This window comes from Panthera pardus, unplaced genomic scaffold, assembly GCF_024362965.1.
Source record: "Panthera pardus isolate Hobbes unplaced genomic scaffold, ASM2436296v1 HiC_scaffold_24, whole genome shotgun sequence".
Classification (NCBI taxonomy): Eukaryota; Metazoa; Chordata; class Mammalia; order Carnivora; family Felidae; genus Panthera; species Panthera pardus.
Window position 1 is genome coordinate 100212211 of NW_026526810.1, and position 18966 is coordinate 100231176.

The 18966-nt window shown below is 42.9% G+C and overlaps 1 protein-coding gene and 1 long non-coding RNA gene across 6 annotated transcripts in view; one reads left to right on the forward strand and one right to left on the reverse strand.

The window, feature by feature from the left end:
- PRKCH (protein kinase C eta) overlaps nucleotides 1–18966 on the forward strand; it is a 230698-nt gene that overhangs the window by 178728 nt on the left and 33004 nt on the right. The window lies entirely within an intron of this gene.
- Nucleotides 7743–18966, reverse strand: part of LOC109268364 (uncharacterized) — a 79037-nt gene continuing 67813 nt past the window's right edge. For all 5 annotated transcript variants that reach the window (XR_002080610.2, XR_002080613.2, XR_002080611.2 and 2 more), the window contains 2 exons: nucleotides 8804–9012; nucleotides 7743–8517 (listed from right to left, as the gene is read on the reverse strand). This is a non-coding gene — a long non-coding RNA (uncharacterized LOC109268364). The remainder of the gene's footprint in view (nucleotides 8518–8803; nucleotides 9013–18966) is intronic.

Here is an 18966-nt window from a genome sequence, read left to right on the forward strand (position 1 = left end):
CGAAATAAATGAGAAAAGTTAGCCAAGGTCTGCCACAGATGCCAGGAAGGTACACACAGACTGGAAGAAATCTGTGAGGTCTTTGTTTGTTTCCCCCCATGCAAATACTCAGCCATGCTCCACAGAGCTGGAGTTCAGTATCTGTCCTGCTATTTAAGAAATAGGACTCTGTTCTCCACAGCTTATTCCTTGGGGTTTTAGAATGTAAAATATGAAGTGTGTATAATCACAGTTCCCAGCATTTCTTGGCATTTCAGCTTTGGCAGCAAGAATGGGAAAAACTGAAGCGTTTATGGCCAGGAAGGCTGAGTGTAATCTTTGTGCTGTGGCATTACCAAAGGAAGTAAATACGTTAAGAAGCACTTTCCCTCTCAAGTCCGTCTGAGGGGCGGCCGTACTTTGTACAATTCACTGCAAGTATTGTATATTTTTATATTCTGTTTTCATCAGAAGAAAGAGGCAGAGTTGAGGGCTTACCACGCGTGAGATATTTTCACAATGTCTCACTTGACATTGTGACACACACACTCTAGAAAGGGTAGCTTGTGTCACACTGTGTTGAAGGAGTTAACGCTAGAACTAACAGTTTACCAGAGAAGCTCAAGATACTGTACTTTCTGAGAACTAATTCTCAAGATCAAAACTCATCAAGGAGCTTAACAGGAGAAGAATTCAATGAAGAGCAAGTACTTTCATCAGAAGATGGATTTCAAGAAAATGCTTTGAGTGGGCTTAGATTAACCGACATGGTGAAAGACACACTCAGCCAACGTGTCTCAGTTTGCCCAGAGAAGTCCTGGTTTGGTCCTGTGACCTCCTTACCAGCACCCCCTTTCACCTTTCACCCTCAGAGTCCCATTTTGAACAATACACTGCACAGTCATGCTGCAAAGAGGTGTCTACATGTAACAACTTTTTTTTTTTTTTCTTCTGTGAAATGGTAGAACCAAAGGAAAAGATATTTTTACTAACTGAGAGGGGCCCCCTTCTGTAAGCGGGGGATTCTCCCAACACTTTCCTTTCAGAGACTATTTGCTCCTAGTCCATGAATTGGAAAAGCAATTACTAACCATTTTTAAATACTTTTTTTTTTTCTATAAGTCACTATCTTAGTCTCAAAGACACATTGGGGGAAACTGCCTTTCCCAGATCCCATGTTTTATTTCCTTTGCATGATACTTTAATATATTTACATGTGATAAACATTTATTGTCATAACTTTATGAGCCTACATTCATCTGTTTATCCACGCATCCAGTCAGTCATTCATTTATTCGTGCAACAAATATTCACTGAGACCTACTTTGTGCCTCAGAATATCATTGTGAACAAGATAGGCCAGGACTTGGCCTACCAGAAGCATGTACTCTAATGTAAATATATAAAGACGTAAAAGTAACCACCAGTTGTGAAAAGTACACGGAAGGAGATAAGTGAGTTTTTCATTTTCACTTTTGTTCCACAGAACTAAAGAAAAGGGAAGTGAGAGAGACAGATACCTCTCCCCACGTCTTTCATTGTTGAATGTCTAAAATATTTTATCTGGGTTCAAACTCAAAATAGCTTCAGAATAGGGTCTAATGGGGGCATTCCAACCACAGAGTTTTAGCCAAATAAAATTCATATGTCTATACAACTAAAGTTCGGTTTAAAAAAGAAAAACAAGGTGCCCAAGGCTGGGCCAGCAGGAACTGTCCACACTCCATTTGGCCCTGGCCACTAATTAACTTCCTCCAAAGCCCCCAGGTGTTCTTTTGCTCCAAATCAATGCCTACCAGGCCTGGTTCAGTCTTCCATTTCAGTAGCTCCCGTTGTGGGTCTCACAGAGAAAACGAGGGCAGTATTAGAATTTTACAACCACAAGTGAGCTTTTCTACCTCACTTTGGAAACATTGAGCCATCCCTCCAAAGTCTGGAAGACAGAAAGACTGCTCAAAGAAATCTGCTGGAAAATCTGAGAGCTAAGAGAAATGTCAGGAATATCATCTTTCATCACAGAATTTCTACACACTGCTGTGGTCTCCTGTGAGTCAGTGGGAGGAACTTCGCCACAATGCGGCCTCGGGCCTCAAATCAGCGGGGCTGTGGCAGGGTCCCAGCCCCAGCAGGGGTATGTGGAGGGTAAGTGGTGGCACTGTCCGTGCCAGCCCAGGAATGCAGGCTCCTTTGAGTGTGTGAGGCTAACCTCCTAAGCCAAGTTCAAACTCCCCAGGTTCTTGGGTGGGCTGCCTCTGAAAAGCTCATCTTCCTTTGTTCTTTATCCAACATCTGCCTCCTGCCACTCTCCCAGAAAGTTTCTCTTCAGTGCCAAGAATGGATCTCCTAGAGAACTAGACAGACACTCGTTATCTGAGACACCCATGAAGGATGGGAAAGACCATCAGTCACCCGTTCTGTAGCTCCCAGGTCTCAGACCAAGAAAGAAAGGAGCTCTAAGAAGCGGGAACCTGACTGCCTCTTCTTCCCCTTGACCACACAGTGACTTCCTGAACAGACATTTAATGTAATAGTTTGGTCCTAATAGCATAAGAAAGTTCCTGCAGTCACTGGCCTTCCATGAAGCCTCTTATAAGGCATTGGTGCCTTCAAATGGAGTTACCTAGACTCTCTTTTCTTTGAAGGTGAATCTGTTAGATTTCCTTGTTCCCTTTGGTCCCCAACCTTTAACACAGCAACTGACAAGAGGAATGTGTACTAACCGCTGCGTTTCCTTGATTCCAAGAAGCTACAGATCACAAGATGCCGATAATTTTTGATTTGATAGAAATGAGAGTCATGGCAGTTGGCAAGGCTTTTTGGTCATTAGTTTTAAGGAACTTAGCTGTTTCAGAAGCACTAGAGGGAAGGGAGCAGGTACAGATCTTAGAACCAAGGCAATACAGAGGCTGCAATTTCGTTCTTCTCAACACAGCGAGAGAGGAATTCTTTTCCCTTTCTAGGCACAGTGATAGAGAGTGGCTTGGTTAAAGATATTATTAAAGCCATCCTAGTGACAGCAAAAGAGAAACAGAAGCCCAGATGGTTGGGAAAATGTATGATCAGCTGGATTTTCAAGTTCTTCCCTTTTTTATGTGCTAGTCAGTCTTCTTCAGGAGAGTATATAAAGAACAGCGGTATGTGATACACCCACATTTTCCACTGTGTCAGAAAAGCAAAGTCTGTCTAACCCTCCTCAGTTTCCCGCTTGGTAAATTTGTGCTCTTGGTAATTTCTTTGCCAGAAACTGAGGAATCTGGTCTCAGAAAACAGTGGGTTTGGATACTCAGTATTATATAGGGTAAAGATGAAAAAATGCTGGTAATGTGGTTGAATTTATCTGCACGCAAGGTGCTGTATTATCAATGGTCTTCCCCTGCTGGATTCTCATCTGTAAATGTCTCATGAAGAGTGGAATCTGAAGACATTATTGCTCTCAGTCAGAACTTACTCTCACATTGTTATTTTCTCAAGAGATGCTCCTAACTAGATTTGTAAGCATCCCACTTGTCACTTCATTCCCATCCAGGTCCTCACCTTCTCAAGGTGACCATTGTTCTGAGAAGCGTTTAGCTTCTTGTAAGGCTTTATTGGCCTGGGTGGTGGGGCCGGGCCAGTCCAGGGTCTGGAGAGCTGGACAGAACCAGAACGGGTCTCCAGAATGAGCCCTAAATCCTGCCAACCCTCCTTCAAGGTGCCGAGTCTATGTCCCCTGCCAGACTTGTGGGTTTCAAGGAATTACATTTCATGCAGACTGTGAGTTATAAATGTGTGTTTGTTTTAAACGGACTTTTTGGTTTGGAAAGTGCCCTTCACCTCCACCTGACATACTGTACTACACTCACCTGTCCTTGTTTGCCTGATGCATCGAAACAGACACACAGGCTCAGAGTAGACCGTCATTAAGTTGTCCATGGGCTTTGTTTGACCATGAGGATTTCACCACGGGGTTACTCACTCAATGTGACCTGCACATCTGCTTTGTACCACATTTGGCTCTGAAGACGAAAAGATAAATGAAACAGAATCCTTGCCCTCAAGGATTGAGTCTACTGGGGGCTCCAAATGCATCTATAAATTGACAGTTTAAGACATGGTTCCCTTAATGCTCAAAGTAAAATGTAATGCAGTGAGAGTACAGAAAAGGAAGTTATGAATTCTAACCGAGAGGATCAGCAGAGGCTTTAGAGAAGAAATGGTATTTAAGCCGTAGGTTTTCGTTATCAACAAAATACAGAATTACATGCCAGGTAGAGGGAACAATGGGAATGAAGGCCTGAAGGCAGAAAAGTGTCCTGTGCTAAGGAATCGTGAGGAATCCGAGCGACCGGAACTGCAGAGCAGGGAAAGGTGGCAGTTGAGGTGGGTCAGTGTGAGAACATTGAAGGCTTTGAGTGCTAGGCCAAGAAGTTTGGGCTTTATTTGCCTATCAATAGAAGCCATCAGAGGTTTTTGAGAAAGAGACTAACAGGAAATAACTGTAGTTAAGCAGAGTGCATAGGAGCAAACCTGGAAACCAGGAGCTCAGGTAGGAGGACTTGGAATAAGTCAGGCAAGAAATAGGCATGGTGCAGTGCCTGCCTGGCTCAGAGCATGCGACTCTGGATCTCGGGATTGTGAGTTCAAGCCCCATCTTGGGTGTAAAGATTAATAAAAATAAATAAATAAGCTTAAGAGGGGGGAAAAATAGGCATGACTTGAAGCAAGCCAGGATAGTGAGAAGAAGAGGGAGAAGAGGAAGGGAGTGTGATACAGCAGAGGAAGAGCTTGGAGGACAGTGATGAATGGGGTATGGAGCCCAAGGAGTAGACATTAAGGATGCTTTCCAGATTCCCAGCTAAGAACTCTAAGACTTTTCACTGAGGATGACAGTTGGGTAAAATCTAGGTTTCATCTTTTGCCATTTGAAGGTTAGCTATGCCCCCAAATCAGTTACTTTCTTATTTGTCATGAAGGTCTAGATCTCTGGAAAGAGCTGTCAGGGTAGAGATTTAAATTGGGGAGCCATCAGTCTTAGGGTGATATTTGAATCCCTGGGATTCAATTGCACAGAACTACTGTACAACTGGGCAGACTGTGCACCGAACAGTTCTAAGCGGACCACTTCATCAGAGTCCTTGAAGATTTGTGTAATGACTATGAGTTTTCTAGGAGTTGGTGGTAACATGTCTAGGGAAAGGGGAGCCTTTTTCTAATTTGCGCTAAGGTGCGATTTGGTCTAGCAGTGGTTCTGGAAAGAAAGCTAAGCAAGGGCCAAGAACAGAGCCTTAGGGAACAGCCTACCCTTTAAGGGAGAGTGGAGGAGAAGGAGGAGGAGGAGCTCACAAAGGAGACCCTTAGGAGTGGTCAGAGACTTGAGTAGGATTGTATTCAGTTGCCTTGGAATTTACCTGAAAGCATAGTCCCCACTCAGCAAACTGTCATCTTACTTTGCTTTAATGACTCAGGTAGAGCCTCTACCAATACTATCCCTCAATTTTCCCTTTTCACATATCCAAGGGGTTTTCCTTGATCCAGCAGATGGGATAGTTAGCAGTCTCCATTTGGTTAAGACAGAGAATTATCAAGCCTGCGGCTCTGGTCCTGAGGGCCAGCGCTGGGCAGGTGAGCATTATCCAGGGCAAATAGCACTCACTCCAGAGGCTGCCCTTTGGGCTCCTGGGAGAGCAGACCATATTTGCTGTCCCTAGGAAAGGACACTACCTCTGGCCACTCACCCCTGTTACATTTGGCTCCAGACAGCCAGGAGTCAGGAGTTGCTGAGGCAACTCCCAGGCCAGAACAGGCAGAACCTCTCAGATGGCCCTGAGTCCCACACTGTGAAGGCCTGACAGGGCAGAGGAAGCTTTGTGCCTCCTGAGCCACCCAAGAAAGAAAAGGCATCCCCAGAACAATGGCTTGGAAGCTGTCTTGACTTCCTTGTGGCATAAACTATAAAGCTTATGGCCTTCCCCACGCATGCCCACAGGATGGTATAAATGCTTCTTACAGAAGAGAAAGCGTGTGCCCTGCCTTGGCCCGTGATTCTCTGCCTACACACACCTGTCATTGCTGCCTCCGGGCACTTTTGACCTCATTTACATCAGTGGAAAGTTATAGGAGGAGAGAGAGCACCACTTTCCTGGCCAGGAATGTGTCAGCCCAGATCAAAAATTCCAAGCCCACACCTGTGTCGATGGGATTCAAGCTCTACAGGCAGACAGAACATTGTTTGGCATGGTCATAAAACTCAGACCAAAACTGGAACTTATCTGAGGGGGTGGAACTCGATTGCTTGTGTATCACCTAGATCAGTCAGTCAAAATGTTGTGTTTTCAAAATAAGTCATTTTTTTTCGGACCCTAAATTTTAATAATTTTCTTTATCAGCTGATTCTCTGCTTCTTAATTTGAATGAAGAATACAGTTCCTTTTCCAATAGGAGAACGATCACTTGTCCTATCTCTGGGGCTTGCTTGTTTTCTTTTTTCCTAACCATAAGCAAGCCTATGTTCCCTGACTCCATGCATCAAAGGCCCTGGGGAAACTCTTGGGATGATTTCATACACTACATCCTATAAATGGGCAGGTGATCACATTACCCTTTTTTAAAAAGGACTCTGCAGCAGAGGAGAGGAGAGGAAAGCACTTTTCCATGGCGTCAGGGGGAAAATCCAGGAGTAGAACCCAAGAGGCTGAGGTTCAGGAAATGTGTTACCAAACTGCCTTCTCTGGAAAACGCAGGGAACCGGCTGCTTTCCAGTGCAATTTTTGGTTTATCAACTTTCAAAAAGAAATTAGTTCCATATGATGGGAATCATGTTCTTTGGTTTGAGCTTAAATTGAGCTTTGAAGCAGTTTCTATGTAATATTCCATCCCTTCTGGTTTTGGAGTTTTCCATTAAACTTAAAAAAAAAAAAAATCAAATGAGCTTTTCAACTTGATGAAGGACTTCAGGAATCTCATTATTCCTTCTCTTCCTGGACTGACCTTTTAATTTTATGCAAGATGTACAGGGGTGATTTGTCTTGTCTGGTTATAATACTGTGCTGTTGTAAGGATGCTTAATCACCAGGCAAACACATTAGTCACCAGTTGTTGTAGCTACAAGCCCAGCTTCCTTATATTAACTCTAGGACTAGGCTGAGAGCTAGAGAGGGGACAACCCGACGGGTGGTGTCAGAAATTCACCCCCAGATGCAGAAAGCAGTTCTTCTCATTTCTTCCTCATTTCCTCAGCTTCCATAATGTAGAGAACACGGAGTAGGCATCAGAGGGAGAGAACACAGGCAGGAAGGATTTTACACACAAGGAATATATGGGTAAAGGAAAGGCAACCAGAGTATAGGGTAAGAAACTTAGGGCTTGTTCATTTCAGTCAACACTTAATTGCTCACTCAGCCCTGGGCCAGGCACCTTGTTCTGAGGTTAGCAGAAATAAGCATGGGAAGGACCTGCAGGGAAACCAACAATTACAGTCGGCGCAATAAATGCTATAATTAGAAGTATGCACCAAATACCACTGGAGCATGGAGGAGAGGCACCAAGCTTGTCTAGGAAGGGATGCAAAAGACTCCCAAGACAGAGAGCCTTCGGCGAGGATGAAGTCATCTGTCCAGGAGAACGGAAGGTAGAAGGGTGCTGCTGGCCAGAGCTCCCCATACTGTCTGTGGTGGTAAACCAGTGTTGTTGTGTTTTTCCCTTTTCAACCCATTTAGGACTGATATTTTTATAAAACGTAATAAAAGTCAATTACTAGAAAAAGAAAATTTTAAAAAGACATGAAATAGGAGCCCAGATTTTTATTATTAGATTCAACAGACATAAAATTGCTGTCAGGTAGTTATAAAAGTTTCTAAGCGCTTACTCTTAATTTTTCTTCTTCCCCCATTTATTCACTGTGATTCAATCATTTTCTGCTTCATTGCAGGCCAGTAGCAGTTTATGAGTGAGTGCCCATCCAAGGGCACAACAGCATGTACGCGGGTGGGGGAGAGGTCCACCTCTCGGCGTTGGGTGCCTGGAGTGCGTGAGGATGTGAAGCAGGGGAGAGCGCTGGGGGAGAAAATAAGGCTGCAGGGCAGACAGAGACCCCACCGTAGAGCCTTATGGCCAATAAAGTTGGGCAGGGCCTCTTAAAGGGTCAAACATTCAAGAATTGAATTTCAGAAAAACAACTGGCCCAGCATAAAGAGGGGAGGAGAGTGAAGGTAGTGAGACCGGTTAGGAGATGCAGCGATGCAGGTGGGAAATGATGGGGCTGAATGGAGGCCATGCAGTGTGGTGGAGAGAAGGTGTCTGGCTTTGAATACAATCAGGAGGTGTAATTGTCAGTTCTTAGTGATTGACTGCCCGTCAGAGAAGTGGGGAAGGCATGTCATCCAGTACCATCCCATCATTTACAGGTGAAGAAACTGAGACCCAGCAAGGTGACAAAGCTGAGTCTCGAAGCTCTGCTTTCTGGCTCAGGAAAAGTTTTCTTGCCCCTTGACTAACTGACCAGACAGTGTACCAGGTAATACCAGCATTCCAGCTTGTCCCACTCGAGTCCCCATGATGCCTCTGAAGAGAGGGAAGGATGTGTGTCTGTCAGAAGGTTCCAGGTGCACCGAGACACTAGCTTACTCACTGACCCCCCCCGCCACGTCTCCACCCCCACTACCCAGCTGCATTCAGCCAGCCTGCCTGACCTCCTGTGCTCTCTGTTCACGGTCATTGTCTTAATGACAGAAGCCACTGCAAGGTTCTCTGTGTCCTACAGTAGCCAGTTAAATTCACGTAAATCCTGTTTAGGCAGTTGACGGAATTTTTAATATCCTTCTTTTATAGACACAAAGGTTGCTCTCACCTGTAAGCCAAACACGAACAGGCAGTCACTAAGCAGGGCACATTTTCATTTCTGGTATCTCTTGGTATCTCAGGACTTGTCTAGAAGGATTAATGCCTGGAATAGCGTGTACTCGAGAGTGTGTTCAGAGCCACAGAGTTTCCTGGGGTGCTGACCTGGTCCTCCTAGGTCATCCCTGAGACAGGACTCCAGCAGGTACTGGCAGCTTCCTGTTGGCGTCAGAGGTCCTGGATTGGTGCCAGAGGCCCAGCACAAACCCGAATCCACCCAGTTGCCTAACAGTCCTCCACATCCTCTTTAATCCAGCCTCGCTTGGGTCTCAGAACCAAACCAGGACTAGAGGGCAGAGAGGGCCTTGCCGTTCAGACGAACAGCCATTCGTTAGGGGCCTACTATGTGCAAAGGGAATTCAAAAATACAAAGACGAAAAAATGAAAACCATGAGGCACTTCTCCTCCTGGAGATCACATTTCTAAAATAACAGTAACTTAAATAACCTAAAATAACAGTAATTCCAGGCTTTTGGAATTTGTGCTCTCTGCCTGCCTGCTAGTTTGAATACCCATAATCTTTGTTGGCTTCCTGTGGTGAAAGAAGGCAAACACCAATGCAGTGGCCTTAACAGAGGTTCTTAAACGTGAGCATGGTGCCTGGAGTTGACTGCTCATTTGTGCATATGCATGATAAAAAATATTAATAGGTTTGGACATGTTAAAAAGATACCTTCAATCATCACAGCATTGTTTCTAACAGTGAAAAACTGGAAATGACTTCTCCCCAAAGTAACTTTGCAGAATCTGGGTCTTATCACATCACTGAATGTATGCGACCAGAATCCACTGTTGGGTTTATGTCCTGAATCATTAGGCAGGGAGAAGGTGGAAAACAAAGACTGGCTGTGCCAGTTGAGTTTTGACTGCATTATGAGGTATAGATAGCATGCCACTTCTTGGGAATCCTATGTTTTATTTCTAGAGAATCACAGTTCCTCTTTCGGCTTCTTCTGCTTAGAAGAATGGGTCATTCATGCATTTGACAGACAGGGATGGAACTGGATGAACCTCAACTTGAACCAGCCTTTTCTCATTGCACTGAGCAGGGCTGTCAGCAGTGAACCGAGATCAATTCCTGTATCTTTTCATTTTTAATTCAAGTATAATCAGTATACAGTGTTACATTAATTTCAGGTGCACAATATAATTTACAATTCTATGCATTTCTCAGTGCTCATCAAGATAAATGTACTCTTAATCCCCTTTATCTACTTCACCGATCCCCACACCCACCTCCCCTCTGGCAATCACCAATTTGTTCCCTATATTTAAGAGTCTGGTTTTTTGTTTGTCTCTTTTTTCCTTTGTTTGTTTTGTTTCTTAGATTCCTCAAAAACTTACCATATGACCCAGTAATTTCACTACTAGTTACCCAAAGAAAGTGAAAACACTTAATTCAAAAAGATATATGTACCCCTATGTCTATTGCAGCATTATTTACAGTAGCCGAGATATGAAAAACAACCCAAGTGCCCGTCGATAGGTGAATGCTTAATTTCTGTATCTTAATGCGTCAGAATTTGGCCTCAGCAAAGACGGATAAAGTAGACAAAGGTATTGTGGCTGATGGAGCTTAACCAGTTCTTGAGACATTTTGCCCATTGCTAGTGCCAGGCCCTGGCACTGTATGAGAAACTCCCTTTGGCTCCTTGCTCTATCACCCACAGAGCAGTTTATAAGCCAGATGTGTCACTTTATAATATAATAGGCCCACCTGTCCCAAACTCCTAAATTTCCAATGTTACTTAGTATTTTCAAAGTTTGTGTCTACCATCAGTTTTGATTCTTACAATAATCTCAAGGAATAGGCCACGTATGTGTTCTCTTTTTTGCTGATGAGGAAATAATAGTTCAGGCTTCCATAGTACTTAATACAATCAGGCACTGTTCTAAACAATTCACATTAAATAGCTTCATTCTCATGAGGCAGGCACTGTGGTTATCTGCATTTCATGAAGAGGACCAAATATAGAGTGGTTAAGTAACTTGCCCAAGATCACACAAATGGTAAATAGCAGGGCCAAGACTCAAGCCCAGGCAGCCTGGCTCCAGAATCTATACCCTTAACCTTCCATTATACTGCCTTTTGGAATCAGACAGACAGAGGTTGGTTGAATAACCATGTGGGAGTTAGGGAAGGAAGCAGAGTGAGGGAGGCATACGGGAGCTATCTCGCTCCCTAAGAGGACAGCTGAGAATTTGCCCTTGGCCTCTATCTCCATGTGTGTGAGGACTCCATGCTTGGCTACTAGTCTGAATTTCTGTGTTCCAGAACTGATCACAGATAAGCTTATCGGCATGGACTCCAGTTCTCTAGGAAATGTAAAATATACCCCACTATTAATGGTATATGAAACCTTATATTTGCAAAAGATCTTTAATTGCCTCCGTAATGTACATATGGGCATAAAGTGTTTTCACACAGGTCGCTTGTGGAGTGAAATCCAGGGTTAGTGACTAGATTAAAGTCTATCACCTTGCCACTTTAATGTTTTAACAGAGGAACTGAGGTGCTGGGAAATTGACCAAACTGAAGTAACCATTATTTATTGGATCAAGATTTGTCCAACATTTAGGCAAGAAGAAGGTTAGTCTCTCAAAAGGTCTCTTTATCAGTTCCTTTTGTTTAGCGGTTTGATGATACTTTCTAAGCTAAAAATAAGGCACACAGGCCCAAAAAATAATTTTCTCCCTGATTTGTGAATTGTTTACCTTTAAGATCTTAGGAAGTTATAATGATGTTTGCATTTCAGAGATTACTTTTATTAAGGATACTATTACATAAAATTGGAAATAGTCTTTGGCCGATGGCTGCACATTTACTCAAATGGATTACTCAACAAAATGAATGTCTTGGGAAATGAATGTCTTGGGAATGTCTTGCAAGGCTAAGTGCTGGACACAGCATGGGCGGGTGCTCAGGAAGTAGCAGCGAGTTCTTCAAAAGGAAACTTCTTAGGGGTAAATTTGATGTCTTCTGCACACTTTGCTGTGATATGCCCAGCATTAGGAGGAGATCTGTAAATCCCTGGAAAGGGACTGAGATGTGTGTTGCTGTCATATGTCTAGCCTGTGATCAGTACACTGGAAATGACTTAAGAAATATTCCAGGCCTACCCTTGGAGGCTGTAATCACTTTCGAGAAAACAAGGCTTTATGCAAAACACAGAGAACAAAGTGATACCAACTATAACCCAGAACTAACATGTGAGGTTCGCATTTAATTCCAAGGGCCTGGGAGTGGTTCTGAAACCGTAGGTGCCTTCTTGGGTTTTTGAGACTTCCGTTTAAATGGCTCAGGTTTAATCTCTGATGGAGACAGCAGGTAACCGAATGAGACCTGCTGATGTGGCCAAAAGTTCTGGTTCAAGTCAGAAGTCTGTCTCCCCTCCCCTTTGATATTGCGTAAGGCATTACTAATGCTGGCAAAGGTTTGTGTTTAGCCAGTTGCCAAAAGCAGCCTGAATATCCCTTCCTGAGGTCGGTGCTATAAACTGCACTCCTTCCTGTTGTAAAGCATTCCTCATCACCCCGCCTCCCTCCACTTGCCCCCACCCCGCGGTATCCACGTCCCCTCTCACATGCTGTTTTCTCTCAACAAAATGTGTTCAGGGAACTGTCCTCACCGCTGGCAGAGTCTAGTACCCCCAAGTCTGAAGAGCCCTGGGTTTCCATAGAGGGAACCAGCCACAGCTAGACGGGCTAAGATGTCTCATCGTCCCTTCACTTGCTAGTGTGTGTATTCGCACTGATACCTCAGTTGTCTGGCTGATCTTTCAAGGGTGACAGCCACAACATTTATCCACTTACTGGCAACAGTAGTGGTGACAACAGTGGCCAACGCTTACCTAGCACTGCGTGCCCTCTAACGTTTAACAGAGTTTCATTCTGTCAACCTGTTGGTTGGTATTGGTGCCACGTGTCCACCATAAGCCTCGTAGGATCCATCTGCCCCTGCCCATCCCCACTCCACAGCTGCCCCAATTATCATTGAGATCACATTGGTTAAGAGGCTGCCGTGTTCTGATTCTTCCTCTTGCAAAATCTTTCCTTCCTTTACCTTCCTTAACGCATCCTCTTTGCAGGCAGAGGGCTCCTCCACGACTATCCTGTCCCTAGTTTGCAGGCTCTCAGGATCCCTGTGACTCTCTGATCCATTTCTTTGTTGCATTTCTATGGCTGGGAAGCAAAGGTGCCCTGGAAAGTAATTTCCCATGGGTCAGCTGCACCCACCTCTCTGCACTGGGGAAGCCTGAGGAGCCGAGCAGAATTCAGTATGTTGACCACCTTATCCCCCCCTAGCCTATCAACCGCAGGTGTCTCTTTTGCCCCAGCATCTTTTCTGTGTTGTCGGAGCTAGGCCCAATGGTCACGAGACCCCTAGCCACCAAGGGTCTGTCATCTCCTTGGTGTCTTTATCGGAAGCCCTCCATTCTGCCTCCCTGCTTCCCCTTGCGGAGGGCATCTGTGTGCATGCCAGACACAGCCAGGTATCACGCAGGAAGCATTTTGGCAAGGAGAGTCAGTGAGAGAGGTTTTCTTGGCAACTATAAAATAAAAGTACTGTAAAGAGCTACTAAATAAACTTGTGCCACTTCAGCTAGAGAATTTCAGCCCTCCTGGGAGGGGGAGGGGCGATGCTAGGAATGAAAAAATTTAGAGAGAAGGCTCAACTGTCAGCATGATGGCTCATTTATTTGATGGCCCCCAGGGAGATGTATGATCTGCACACTGTAGACGTTAATCAAACTCATTGCCTCTTTCATTTGTCCAGAGAGGCAATGAGTGTTTTCTTTGTACGTGTTTTCCAACCATAAGACACGGCAAGGGGAAATCTCTTGGTCCCTTTGCTCAGGTTAAATCGGTCTTGTATATAAACAGTGGTGAAGGTGGAAACATGTTGCCTGCATATCAAGTGCATCCAACACCAGAACTGGATGGAGACCAACACCTGACCTGGGGGGATTAGTTTGTGAGTCCCTGGCCCTGTTTTAAAGGGTGTGTAATAGCCAGACTTGCACAGGGTCATTTTTATGATTATTTCCCACCTCAAGTAGCTGTTGGGAGAAATACGAAAGGGTAGGAGGAGCCTCAGAGGAGATTTGGTAATACTTTTGGAGTTGGAAATTGTTTTTTGATTTTCTGTATTCATTAGAAAATGAGTAATTTTACATTCAGCCTCATGATAATGAATGTTCATGTTTCCCATATTTGTTCTTTTTCTTTTTTTTTTTTTTTTAAAGTTTTTTTTTTTTTTTCAACTTTTTTTTTTATTTATTTTTGGGACAGAGAGAGAGACAGAGCATGAACGGGGGAGGGGCAGAGAGAGAGGGAGACACAGAATCGGAAACAGGCTCCAGGCTCGGAGCCATCAGCCCAGAGCCCGACGCGGGGCTCGAACTCACGGACCGCGAGATCGTGACCTGGCTGAAGTCGGACGCTCAACCGACTGCGCCATCCAGGCGCCCCTCTTTTTCTTTTTTTTGAAAGCTTATTTATTTATTGAGAGAGAGAGAGAACATGCAAGCTAGGGAGAGGGAGATAGAGAATCCCAAGCAGGTCCTGTGCTGTCAGCACAGAGCCCCTGCATGGGGCTCAATCTCCGGAAGCATGAGATCATGACCTGAGCCGAAATTAAGAGTGGGATGCTTAGCCGACTGAGCCACCCAGGTGCTCCTACGTATTTGTTCTTAATTTGTCCTCATGGATCAGCCCCACAAAACTTCATGAGGAGAAATGGTATGGGGACTTCATTTAATAATTAGGAATGTTGCAGGTCACATGGGTGGGTCAGTCGGTTGAGCTTCCGACTTCTGTCAGGATCTGTAAGCAAGTAAGTTGATTTGGTTTTTTTTCAACATGCCCTTGCAGCCTGCATTCCAAAAGAAATCCTTTCCATTTCTATCAGTGGTTTATGTTCCCTACATATCTTCCTTGGGAATTATAGCAATAAATGGTACAGAAACCAAAGAAAAGAATTAAAGCCAAAACATGTGGACATATATCTTAATGATTTCTTCCTGGTTATCAAAATGATACATGATTCCCATAAGAAAGTTAGCACAAAGAAAAGAAAAATTATTTATAAACATAGCACCCAGAAATAGACTTTTCTCTTTCTCTCTTATCTTTTCCCATCTCTCCTTCTTCCCTCCTGTTTTGCTTCCTTCTTTCTATCCTCTGAACAACTGTAATTAAGAGAATATTGAGGGGCGCCTGGGTGGCTCAGTTCGTTAAGGGTCTGACTTCGGTTCAGGTCATGACCTCACAGTTTGTGGGTTTGAGCCCCATGTCAGGCTCTGTGCTGACAGCTCAGAGCCTGAAGCCTGCTTCATATTCTGTGTCTCCTTCTCTCTATGCCCCTCCCGGCTCGCACTCTGCCTCTCTCCCTCTCTCCCTCTCAAAAAAAAAAAAAAAAAAAAAAAAAAAAAATTGAAAAAGAGAGAATATTGAAAATACAATCTTTGTATCCTGCTCTTCCACCTGGAATTGTATCAGCCTATAAATAAGTCATGAAATACAGCAGCCATAGAGGAACGATTGAGAGATTTGACTGGACAAAAATATGAAAGTTACCGTAAATAAAACTTAAAAACAAATTGGGCAATGACATTTGCAAACAATGTAACAAATCACTACTATCCATAATATGTAATAAGCTTCTAAAAAATAATCAGGGGTGCCTCGTTGGCTCTGTTGGTTGAACATCTGATTCTTGATTTTGGCTCAGGTCATGATCCCAGGCTGTGGGATTTGAGCACCACACTGGGCTCCACACTGAGTGTGGAGCCTGCTTGAGATTCTCCTTCACTCTGCCCTTCTCCCCACCTTGTATGCACACTCTCTCTCTCAAATAAAAATAATAATAATCAAAAAGATAACTCAAACTTTAAAATGGGTAAAAAATGTGAAAAGGCAACAGACAGAAGAAATACAAATGGTCATTAAACATGTTTTTAAAAGCTTAATCTCATTCATAAGAAATGAAGTTAAAACAATGAGATCATTTTCCCTAGCAAATTGGCAAAGACCTAAGGATGATTATGTCTTACTTGAATAAGGAAGCCAAATGGATGTTCTCATACACTATTGGTGGGAGTATGAATTGATGCAAACTTTTTCAGCAATTGTTCAGCTTCTGTTTTCATTTTAAACATTTATATCCTTTGACACAGCATTTTCATTTCTTAAACCCAAGTAACCCCTCCTACAAGTGTGCGAGTAATGTTCATTACCCTCTGGCTTGAAGTTGCAAAAAATTAAAAACCATCTAAATGTTCATGGAGGGGGGACTATTTAAATTATGATACACCTTTCTAACGGAATTTTAGATAACCATTACAGAGAATGAGGTAGATCTATATAGAGATATGTCCAAAATATTTGTTAGGTAAGAAAAGCAAGTTTCTCATAATATGTATTAGTGTCGCATTGAGAAGAAAAGATTTGAAGACTGTGAGCCTGTCATCGTTTTCCCCATAATTTTTCAGGAATGATCAAATTTTATATGATGAAAATGATTTTATAATCACAAAAGAAGTAATTTTCAAAAGATAAAACTTCTGTCATAAAAATTTCCCATTTTTCATCTTTTATAAAATTTTATCAGCTCCCATAAAATTCTGTCATGTATATACCATAAGTTGTTTAGCCATTCCCCTATTAATTAATAATTTGGCCTATTTCCAAATTTTTGGTATCATGCAAGATGAAGCAATGAACATTTTCCTAAAATAGAACACTTAAGTTTATGCTCACAAAAGCACCACATCATGTAGCAGAGGTTGAGGGTTAAAACCAGAAAGAACCCATTAGATGATTTTGAATGTAAAAGGTTAATATTTTCTAGCCCTTTTAAACCTTGACAAGACTAGGGATGCCCCACCTAAGAGGCAAAAGAGGGGCCCTTGCTTCCCTGGGTACTCAACTATGCTACCCACTCTGGCTGATAAATTATGAGCAGTATTTGTGGTCCCAGTGTGAAAAAGATCAGGGGCCTTATCCTCAGGATACTCTTCGCAGGGCTCGGTTCCCCAGCTGCCTTCTTCCCATTCCATTCCCTCTCCCCAGGTGAACTCATCCACACCCAGCTAATGACTCTGAAATTTGTATCTCCTGCCCAGCCTCTGAGTTCTAGCCATGTATATTCAGCTGCCTCTAAATGTCTCCACTTGGATGCCTAAAAAATAGCTCAATATGTCCAAAATAAATCCTGTGAGCCAGAACATGCTCACGCCTTCTTCCCTTTCACTGTCTATATCCTTCCATTACTGAATCCCATTACTTTTCCCCCCTATTAGTTTTGGGTCCATCTAGTTCCCTTTGCCTTCCTGCCACACCCTGCTCCAGGCCACCATCTTTTCTTTTCTGAACACTTCAGTTGCTTCCCAACTAGTTTCCTCATGTTCTCTCCTCCCCCACTGATCTGTTGTCCACATTGTAGCTGGAGGCTCATTGTACGATCACAAGTTAATGCTATCCATCTCTGTGTGTGACCTTTCAATGGTTTCTCTTTCTCCTTGGGCTAAAGACTGGAATTTTTACTGGCCCCTGCCTTGGCAGGCTCCTGCCGTTTCCTGTCTCATTCAGGCTTCTGAGCCCCTTGCATATTGTGTGATTCACAGATGGTACTCTAAGATTTGTTGGGTGGGTGAATGGCTAAACATCTTGTGTTAGGTAATACGTGAATGGCACTCCTATCTAACTGATGATACAATGAGATTTTAGGCTTTTGCTGTTTCAGTGACCTTTCAACATTCTTTTACCAATTTAACACAATCAGTCTTGCCTTGAAAAAAAAAATTACAAGTTTATATAAACCCAGACACGCAAAATACAAGCCAGTCCTAAATGGTTTTGTTGTGAAATTATCATAATATTAAATTTATTCTTTTCGGCCACCTCTTCACCCTTATCCATGTACCAGCTTCTCTTCCTTGGAAGAGAGCAGTGAATGATCTTCAGAATATTTGACCACTAGAGACACATTTGCTGTGCACTCCCCTATTCCTGTACATGCAAGGATTGGAAAAAATTCATTGAACTCCTCTCCATGCACACACTAAAAACCGAAGCAAAAAAAAATTTTGGCAAAATTTTGACGATGCATTTCATAGTGATGTGCACAAAAATGTCTCTTTGCCATAATTCATTTTTTGGGATACTTATTGATTCTCACACAGTTCTTGTTGCAATTGGGGAAGTCTTCTCAGGAAATAATCTACTAGGGGGATTAGCCAGCAATGCAATGCCAGTATATAAAAGAGTGTTTGCCCACTGTAGTGGGTTATGAGCCCATGCTTTGGAAGGAGGTGAGCAGAACTGAGAATCCTGGATTTACCCCTGGGTAACTAAATAATGTTGCTGAGATCCTCGTTCACAGGGTTTGTTCAGGATTAAAATAAGATAATATGGCTAAAGCACTTAGCATCTGGTGAACATTTAGTGTAGCTGAATTAGCTACTATCATACTATTGTACTCTACAGAAGCTTTTTTCAGGTTATACGGACATGCACACACATAACTCAAATGAGCAGAGAAAAAGCAGTATACCTTGAATAGTATATTGACTGTATATTTTTAATAACCAATATCAATGTTGTATTTCATTAAAGAATTATTATCTTTCAGATTAAGATATTAAAATATTTACAGATGAGATGGTTTTATGTCTTGGATTTGCTTCAAAATCTGAAAAAAAGATGGATCAGGAATGGAGTAAATGTATACACAAAACAAGATGGGACATGCATTGATAGCACTTATGCTCTGTGACCACTACAGGGATTGTTATATTATTCTCCGTACTTTTGTATAGATTTGAAATTTTCCATGATAAAAAAAAATTTTAATAGATTAAAAATAGTTACTGAATAGCCTCTTAGAGTCATTCTTGTTCAAGGAGCCAGCTCACAACTCACCTTCCTTTATTTCTTTTGGAAGAGTCACTGATTCCGGTGATCTAAGCAGAAAGATTCATGTCATTCTGTTTTATGACTCTCAGAATAGCTCATGGTGGAAACAAAATAAATACAATTTCTGAATTTCCTTTGTCCTCAACCACTTGGGATGCTTCTCTGAAACCACTGTGGGCATTTTAAAGTAACCCT